This window comes from Saccopteryx leptura, chromosome 5 (assembly GCF_036850995.1).
Source record: "Saccopteryx leptura isolate mSacLep1 chromosome 5, mSacLep1_pri_phased_curated, whole genome shotgun sequence".
In the NCBI taxonomy this organism is placed as follows: Eukaryota; Metazoa; Chordata; class Mammalia; order Chiroptera; family Emballonuridae; genus Saccopteryx; species Saccopteryx leptura.
The window spans coordinates 176,749,403-176,759,727 of NC_089507.1; the positions used below are offsets into that span (position 1 = coordinate 176,749,403).

Below are 10,325 nucleotides of genomic sequence, written 5' to 3' on the forward strand. Positions count from 1 at the left end.
TTTATTTTATTATTTTATTTTATTTTATTTTTTAAGTGAGAGGAGAGGAGATAGTGAGACAGACTCCCACATGTGCCAGACCAGGATCTACCCCTCAACCCTATCTGGGACTAATGCTGGAATCAACTGAGCTATTTTTAGCACCTGAGAATGACATGCTGGGACCAATAAGCCTGAGCTGATTTTCAAACCAATTGAGCTACTGGCTGGAGGAGGAGAAGAGAAACAGAAAGGGGAGAGGGAAAGGGGGAAAAACAGATGGTCGCTTCTCCTGTGTGCCCTGACCAGGAATCAAACCGGGACATCCATATGCTGGGCCAATACTCTATCCACTGAGCCAGCTGGACAGGACCAGTTATTTTATTTATACACACTTATATCTATGCATTTAAATATCAAGAAGCATATATATATCAAGCTATTAATAGTTTTAATCTCTGGGGGGGTGGGAGTACAGAGATGCCTTTCTTTTTTTACTTTATACTTTTGAATTATTTAATTTACTTTCAATAAGCATTTAATTTTCTTATAATTAACAGCAAAAATTAAGCTATTTCTACTTTGAAGAAAAAAATAGGGAATTTTAGGGGAGGATATTATTTTTTCTTTTGGTCACTAAATTACATTCCAACCTTTTTCTCTCCCATCTTCAACTTTTCATGCAAACTTATCAAGAAATACTAAATTGAGTGTTTTCTAAGAAAAGATCATTATGGTTTTTTGCTGATGAGTGAAATGTCCTTGAAATATATCAAATGTGTGTAACTACAGAACATGTAGCATAATTTTCACTGAAAGTAAAAGACCACAATATATATTTCTAGAACAATATGGTGATAATCTCACGCTAAACCAAAATCATTTATGCACTACAAAACTATTACTTGCTTATCAGTTTCTGATTAATTTACTTTTGAAATTTGCTTATTCCTTCTGTTAAGACACTGCTAAAACCATCAGCCAGTTCATCTTTAAGAAAATGAACACTGGCTCTGGTGTCATATTGATTTCTCAACGTGTCATTACAGTTAAGTTATTCTACACCAAACAATGCTAATACTCTGAAATAATAATAGATTTCAGCCTTGCTAGAGTATTAGCTTCCAACATGTGGCTGTCTTTGCATGTTAAGAATTAATACAACCTGCCAGGAGCTTCTCATCAGCTGGCCTCCCAAGTTCTCTTACACAGGGTGTGTGCTTATCATTCAGACCTGTTTTATCCAAATAATTTTGCAAATTAATCATGTTTTGGAAAAAAAAATTTTAAATATGTATATATATGACCTTAACGTGTGCAAGATGACAACTCTGACTGCTGTGAGCAATGGGTATTCAAGATCCAGACAAGCAGCAGCTGTCCTCCAGGAAGCTCAAACAATTCAGTGATGCAGGCAGTGCCCTGGAAATCAACCATTACAGGTCATTATATAAATACTGCTTCTGCAAAAGCTCAGTTGTCCTCACTTCCCCTAAGATGAAGAGCCATACTTGACTCCATCAAGATGGTGGAATCCTTTCTTGGGTGACACAATACTGTGTAACTCCAACAGTCTACATGCTGTCCTCGACTGTTCAGCTTGCCATTCGGCTAGACTGTAAAGTGACAATAGCACCAGGGCACCATCTGTCCCGCCCAGGTGTGTGTGTTCTGCGCTGTGCTCAGCTCGCTGCGGGAGGTGGAGGGCAGGGGAAGGCCAGTGTCTCAGCTCCTGTTTCCAGCATGGAAAGCGCCTTCCGAGTCTCTAGAATCGGGTTTTGTACCAGGCACCTTCGTGCCATTATGTGCCACTCAGCAAGATGGCAAGCTGCCTATATGTGTTTGTGTGGGAAACAAACAGCATTTTTGCCTGAAACAGTTTAGTCCAGGTGACCGCAGCCCTAAACAAGGGTTGCCTCTGCTCCTGGTGAGAATTCCTTCGGGCTGAGAACTCCATTCCTTTAGGTTCGGACTCTTCATGGAGAACTCGACCTCAGTGACAAGCAGCAAGGAGACCAAACGTCCAGCCAACTTTAGAAAATATTTGAGAGCCAACAGGTGTCTCCAAGGTTCTCAGGCTGCTTGTCTTCTCCTGATTTTCTGTAAAGAAACAGGCCTGAGCCAGCAGATGTTGTGCATATTCTCACAAATAGTCCATAAAACATGCATGTATCCTTTGCCTTAAAATGGCAGAGAAGGGCATTTCAATGGTTACACATGTATTAAAGAAAGGTCGTCTAGTTGCCCTACCTAACATTCCAGGTGGAAAAAAAATAATTAAAATCAGAGTTTAAAGTAATTTTTTTTTTTTTTGCATTCAAACTTTATTCTTGCCAAAGTTTGGGGGCTGCGCTAACGCTGGCAGGCTGCCTTGATAAAGAAGCAAGTGCAGAGATGAACCGATGAGGTTCTCCGCCACTAGGAAAACAGGGAGGGGCAGGGCTGGTGCAATTCCAGAAGGTAAGGCAGGCAGTGAATTCGGGGCCAGAGCTGTTTTTCTGCATTTAAAGGCAGCAGTCATCCTCATGATCACAGCATGCAGGGTCTCAGGACCTCATGGGAATAATTCCCAAACAGCCGCACCCAGAGCAGCAGCACCCATGGCTGCAGTACCCAGACCCCTCACAGCAGCCAGCTGATCCTGAGCTGCAGCTCTGGGGCCGCTGGGCCCAGCGTCTCAGGGGACTCACCCCGAAGGTTCAGGGAGCCAGGCAGCTGTGGCTGATGGAACAGGGAGCAGATCATGGATCAGGAACGCAGGCCTGGGTGGCCGAGCCACTTGCAGAAGCCTGAATGTAGTAGGTCTGGCAGGGAGAAGGACCCTGAACATAGCACGTCTGTGTCTGGCAGGGAGGTGGGCATTTCACGTAGGTCATCTGGCATGGAACTGGGCACTTCACATACGTCTGGCAGGGAGGTGGGCATTTCACGTAGGTCATCTGGCTTGGAGCTGGGCACTTCACATACATCTGGCAGGGAGGTGGGCATTTCACGTAGGTCATCTGGCATGGAACTGGGCACTTCACATATTACATCTGGCAGGGAGGTGGGCATTTCACGTAGGTTATCTGGCATGGAGCTGGACACTTCACATACGTCTGGCAGGGAACTGGACACTTCACGCATGTTTGAAGTGGACATGGAGTTGGGCATTTCACACAGGTTTGAGGTGGACATGGAGTTGGGCATTTCACACAGGTTTGAGTTAGGTACAGAGCTGGGCATTTCACGGAAGTAATGTTGGTACTTTGCACATCCCCCAATCCAGAACCTTTCAAACAAGATGGAGGGAACTGAACCTGCTTTTGCTGTTCACATATCTTTCTTTGCTTTTGAAAATCCGGGGCTCTTGTGAGGGAGAGCTAAGAGGGCTGGAGTTACAAGAAGAGAGTGTAAAGTTGGAGGCCCACGGAGAGACACTGTGGGGGACAGCCCCCAGAACCCCCGTGCTGAATCATTCTCCAGTACTGCAGTCGCCATCTTTTTTGGGTGGAGCAAACCCCTCTGAGTGGCCTAAAGTAATTTTTTTTGTTTATTTGACTAATACAGTTTGAAGCAGCCAGCTGCAGGTTTGAAATTTCCTGGACAGGTATAGTTTATCATAGAAATTAACATGAATTTTGTCCTGTATAATATATCTGTAGTGTTCGTTTCAAAAATGCAATGTCAGGGGAAAAGAGGGGATCCCTTACCTGTTTTCTTGCATAACCAGCAGGTGCTGTCCTTACACACTCTGTGGACTTTGGAAAGCCGGCCCCTAGCGAAGATGACTGCGGTGCACGTCAGAGCTGTCAGCTGGCCATTTCTCCCTTTGTCTGGGCATTGCTATGTTTTGAGAATCCAAACTTAATCCAAATCGTGCATTAAGATAATTATCCTGGAAAATGCCTCTCTGTGCAGGCACACACATGCACCTGCACACACACATGCACACACACGCACCTGCATGCACACGCACACACACCTACCTTGTACACACACCACAAATGATGTCTATACCAAGCTGGAAAGCCTGGCAATAAAGGACACCAGAGAGCAGCAGCCTTTGACTTAACGATAAGTGAACTCAAACCAAGCAGACCACACCTAATTATAAAATTGCCATCATCCTGTCTCCTGATACTGTCCCTGCCTTTGCTTTTTGGGTGGTTTTGCTGGTGCCTCCTCTACAGTCTGATTTTTGCTACAATACCATCTTTTAGAAGTTCCCTGCTTTCCAATGAACTCCTGTCCCATGGGTTCCTCGCTCTTCTTGTCATCTTGTATATGAGCCTGGTCCCATTTTTCTCAGATCGCCAATTGCACTTCAGTCCCACTCCTGTTCTGCTCCCCAGTGTCGCAATGTCATGTCCATCCCATGCTCCTTGGGCCAGAGCAGCGGTTCTCAACCTGTGGGTCGCGACCCCGGCAGGGGTCGAACGACCAAAACACAGGGGTCGCCTAAAGCCATCGGAAAATACATTTTAGGCGACCCCTGTGTTTTGGTCGTTCGACCCCTGCCGGGGTCGCGACCCACAGGTTGAGAACCGCTGGGCCAGAGGATTTCCCACAGATGGAGAACTCTCTCCTCACCTGAGTGCAAGCCTGGTGGAATCTTTGCCCACCGTCACTATCCTGATATCCTCTTCCTTTTGGGAAAACTTAAGAAATTACTTAAAAGGGCAGTGAAAGTTCTTGCCATATTTTATCCAACCAGCAAAATATAAGGTAGAACTGACTGTCGCAGGCAAGCGCCAGGTCAGGGATCTTCTAGAAATACTTGCCTCCTGCAGATGCCCCCAGCCCACTGTCTGTGGCCAATAAACACTGGTCCGGGCAATGAGAGTGTGACCCGCCTGGTTATGGGAAGGAGGAAAGAAAGTTCTTTTCAAAGGCTACGATGAGATGTTTAGAACACGTGAAGATTTTATTATTCAGCCTTTTAAAGATCCACTTTCTCCAAGAGCCCCATTACTGACTGACAGATGGATGCACAGACAAATGCCTTACATTAGCAGTGGGATTTAAAACACTAAAGTAAGACTTTTAATCCAGAAATACCTCTTCTTAGAAAATATTCTAAATAATTAGTCTTGTATTAGTTCAAATATTGGTACAAAGAATTTAATATAGTGAAAGTTTGTAAAAGATTTACTGTCCCTCATTAAACGATAAGTTAAATAAATTGTGATGTATTAATATTTTGAAATATTATGCATTCATTAAGAAGAATAAAGGAGAGATGTACAAAGATCTTTAAAATATATTGGTAAGTAAAAAAAGGCTAAAATATATAAGCTATTATATAGAGATACTAGCTGTGAATATAGGCATATATGTGTGTGTGTGTGTGAATGTAGACCCTGTGCTATCCATATGGGGCTTTATACAAATTAGAAAAGTCATTCTTCTTCAAAATATTTTACTTCAATCTTTTGGAGGAAATGTCATAATAAAGTTAAAAATCTAAATATAAAAAAACGCATTTTTCTTTTGAGACTATTTGGGAAGTGATATTCTGAATGATAGTCATGGCTGCAGTGGAACTGTAATTGAGTGGAACTAAAGTAATCAGAACCCATCAATTTCAACATGCCACTCCTTAGAGAAAGGTGGAAGTCCATCGAAGGGCTGGACGGGCTCAGATCAGAGTTAAAGAATCGATCCTCCCACTCCCAAGAGGGAATCCTGGTTGCTTCCTAATGTTAGACCACAATCTAACTGTCCACCCTGTTTGTCTTACAAAACTGTACAATCCAGAAATTTTAAGATCCTAGAAAACTTATTAAAATGATCAATTATGCTTAGTACACTATAATGACTTTGGAAGAATTTGGGCAAACATAGTCTAGAACTACTTCCAACTACAGATTGAAACTAAAATTTATATTATCTCTAAATTAAATTTTAATTGTTATAACCATAAAAACCCAATTCCTCAAGGATTTGTTATGATATAACTTTTACTCTTAAAGTATTACTGGCTAGCAGGAAATAAAATAAATATCTGGTCCAAAATCCCACTAATTATTTATAGGGTGGGTTAAAAAAAAAAAACTTTGTGTGTGTGTGTGTGTGTGCATTTTTCCGAAGCTGGAAACCGGGAGGCAGTCAGACTCCCACATGCACCCGACCGGGATCCACCCGGCATGCCCACCACGGGGCGATGCTCTGCCTATCTTGGGGCATCGCTCTGCCACAATCAGAGCCATTCTAGCACCCGAGGCAGAGGCCACAGAGCCATCCTCAGTGCCCGGGCAAACTTTGCTCCAGTGGAGCCTTGGCTGCGGGAGGGGAAGAGAGACAGAGAGGAAGGAGAGGGGGAGGGGTGGAGAAGCAGATGGGCGCTTCTCCTGTGTGCCCTGGCCGGGAATCGAACCTGGGACTCCTGCACACCAGGCTGATGCTCTACCTGAGCCAACCGGCCAGGGCCAAAAAAAACATATTTTAAAAGCTCTGAAAATTTAAAAAAGTAGTTGGTGTTGGTGAACTCCACACCATCTTTCCCCAGGAAAGTCGGTAAGTGGGCTTTAAAGGCTCATAATTCATAAACCACGCCAGAGGTGTTCTTTCTCTCCCTCACTGTCTCACACACAATCTGAGGTTCTTCAGGCATCATTTTCAAAGTCAGTATTTATTAACCAGCCTAGGGGGAAAGGCCATGGGGACATCTTTCAATATTTATCAGCCTTTGCTGTTAGAACACCTTGTCACTCCACACCCTTCATGCTGCCCCAAAACGAATTTCCTTTCCCTCTGATTACACCAAAGGGGGAAAGCTAAAGTCGCACTCTTCCTGCTGGTGATCTTTCATGTATTTGAAAATCATTAATAAGTTTTCATTATTCTCTCAGAAAATAAACACCTACCATATCAAAGGGAACATGGGTATGTTTTACATTTTCTGCATATCCTCAGAATCATATGATGGGAACAGTAACCCACCTCCATCATCCATAACAAGTAAAAGGCATCTCTCCTGTCTGGCTGGAACGAACAGTACTGGATGCTCTCCTGGACAAACAGTCCCTGCAAAGCCCAAGGGGCATTCTGCATATGCATCCTTCTGAGGCCTATCAATATTGATGCCATGTGTACAAAGTCTCCCTTCCCCTCTGTAGCCTACCATATGTAAACACGTCTGCAATTCTAAGTGTGGCCTTTCAGTTGTGCATAGCAAACATTCACTCCTGCCATAAGGAGGCCTAAGGCAGGCAGCACAAGACTGTCATCATACCTTTTCCATATGAAAACCTTGGCCCTCCACCTAAACCAGCTCTAGCTCTGCAGACTTGGGACAAGAGAAAAAGCATGTTTAACATCTGGCTGCAAACAAGTCCTCTACTCTAACAATGAAGTGGTATTTCCCCCAGGATGGAAACACGTGCTTGGGAGAATAAACAAACCTCTGAATGCTATCTGTAACAGCTCCATCTGCTGGTTCCCAGATAATGTTACAGATCTGACAGGTGGACATCGATCATATTGATCCAATAATAAACAGTGCATTATAATAGAAGTCTTGTCGTTTTTCTTCTCAACTCATCCAGAACTGCTCCTGCCCCGGACACCAGGCAGCACACACAAACAGCAACTGGGGATGCTAAAACAGAGCATAAGGGTTGCTTTGGAAGACAATCTAGATACAGAATGTTCTAGAATAAAGGCTATGACAAAGGACAGTGTGGCCCTTACTATCCTCTTTGTGGGATTAGACAACAGACTTTCCTATGCTGCTACTTGGGTTTTACCCCCAGCATGTAAGCAGTTGCATACTTGCAACTGAGGTCCAAGTGATGGTAAGTGGATTCTGTCATCCCCTGTAATGAGGCTCGACATTGCTGAGAGCACCGAAAAGTTGTAAGTCATATAAACATCAAGGCACTACAATTACATCTTAATATTCCCTGGAAGCTATTAGAAAGTCCTAAAATCTCTCATTAGTTCAGAGAGAATTAGATATTTATCAGAGACTTAGTTAGATACTTCAATATCAAAAAAAAAAAGAAGAAGAAGAAGTGCTGGATGTTTGGCTCAGCCTGGCATATGGACCTCCCAAGTTCAATCCCCAGTCAGGGCACACAGGAGAACTGACCATCTGTTTCTTTCCCCCTCCAACTCTCCCTTTTTCTCCCTCTTCCCCTCTTGCAGCCAGTGGCTTAATGGGTTCAAGCACCTCCTGGGCACTGAGGATAGTTCAGTTGGTCTGAGCATGTCAGCCTCAGGTGCTAAAAACAGCTCAGTTGATTCAAGCACCGGCGCAAGACATGGTTGCCAGGTGGATCCCAGCCAGGAAACATTCGGGCATCTATTTTGCTATCTCCCCTTCTCTAAATTAAAAAAAAAAAAGTAGGGATAAGAAAACAAAAAGATGTGACAGAGAGCCAGTTGGCAGAGCTCAAATATACACAATTTACAGTTGCTTCATCAACAGAAAGAACAGTCCCAGGTAACTTGCTTCCTCTTTGTATGTGTGTGTGACAGACAAAGAGAGACACAGAGGGACAGATGGAGACAGACAGGAAAGGAGGCAGATGAGAAGCATCAATTCTTTGTTGCAGCTCCTTAGTTGTTCATTGATTGCTTTCTCATGTGTTCCTTGACTGGGGGGCTACAGCAGACCATGTGACCCATTGCTCAAAGCCAGCGACCCTGTGCTCAAGCTGGTGAATGTTGCTCAAACCAGATGATCCCACACTGAAGTCAGCGACTTCAGGGTTTCAAACCTGGGTTCCAGTCCAAGGTTCTTATCCACTGCACCACCGCCTGGTCAGGCAACTTTCCTAAGCTATTTAATACATATATGCCCATTTTCCTGATGGGATTGTTATTCTAATTATTATTTCATTCATTTAAAAGTCATTATATCTTGAGGAGAAAATTCATATACCTGCCAAATGCCCATCGTCAACTGCACACCAACCCCGAGGCCTTTATACTCAGAGGCAGGTGCTAGAATTAGATTAAACTTTGGCATCACAGGGCATGGGTTGGGGCTCTGGAACTTCCATGATCTTCATCACTCCCACCTAAACCCATCGCAAGTGTTGCAGCTTGAATTGTGTTCTCTTTAAAAAGATATGCTAAAATCCTACCAGAGAATGTGACTGTATGGGAATAGGGTCTTTACAGAGATAAACAAGTTAAAAGGGGTCATTAGGATGGGCCATAACCCAGTATACCTGGTGTCCTTATAAAAAGGGGAATTTGGGAACATGGGCACATGGGCATAGAAAACACAGTGTGAAGAGACACAGGGAGAGACAGCCATCCACAAGCCAAGGAGAGAGGCCTGGACAGATCCTTCTCTAACCACCCTCAGAAGAAACCAGCCCCGCTGACACCTGGAGTTTGGACTTACAGGCTCCTGAACTGCAAATAAATGTCTATTGTTGAAGCCACCCAGTTTTTGGTATTTGTTACTGCAGCCCTTGCAAACTAATGCACCAAGTAAACATATAGTTTATGTAAAAACAAGCTTGTTCATTGGTTGACTGATTGATTGAATAATTTTAGAAGAAATAAGAGCCTGGCCATGCCATTTTCTCTGGAGTGAAATCCTTACAATATAAAAAGTTAATACGCAAAAAATTTTAAACCTTAAGTCCAACAAGATTTATAAATTCTCAGATGATTTTTAAACTGACAAGAGAAAAAAGGAAACTTTTTCCTCCATGCCAAGTCCTTTATCAAATTTGCTTCCATGATGCTTCCCATTGAAATTGAAAACTGTCAAAGAACCACTGAGATTGATGATGAGTTTCTCCCCAACCCCAACGGCAACATCAGCACGGGTTAAAATCTGACAACCACAATCTAGATGGCAATTTTGTGATTGGGTCTGAAAGTAATTTATTCTTCCTCCACCGCTGTAATTGCCCAGACCTTATCACTTCCTGTACTGTGATATCAGCCATCATACCTTTTTTCCCCAAAAGATCACCCAAAGAGCTAAACTCACCACAATCAGATAAATATTAACTTCTCCAAGAAAACCCTAGAAGGCTCAAAAGCAAATTTGTAATTCGGCCGATGGATTGCCCGTCACCTATGGAAAGCTGCTCAGGATGGAGAAAGTATAACCGAGCACCTCATAATCTCCTACCTTCATTCTCCTATTCCTAACATGTGAACGTGGCAGGGAGCCAGTGACTGTGTCTCCAGAATAATTAGAGGAAATGCCAATTCACTCACTCTTCATGTCTGGTTCTAAAGCGTTTTACTTCCAATATTCATCGAGGTCAAACACCTTCTAGGAAAACCAAAGCCAGTTGTTTCTTCTCCAAGTAGTAACGGGCATTAACTTCCATAGTGGGGGCTTCATCAGCCTCAAGAGGGATACAGGACAGAGAAGTGAGTGGGAGCGT

General features: G+C 43.5%; 1 pseudogene; it reads right to left on the reverse strand.

Moving 5' to 3' along the window:
• Positions 1-2,525: 2,525 nt before the first annotated feature.
• On the reverse strand, positions 2,526-7,435 carry LOC136406618 (protein KPLCE-like; annotated as a pseudogene).
• Positions 7,436-10,325: the final 2,890 nt, after the last annotated feature.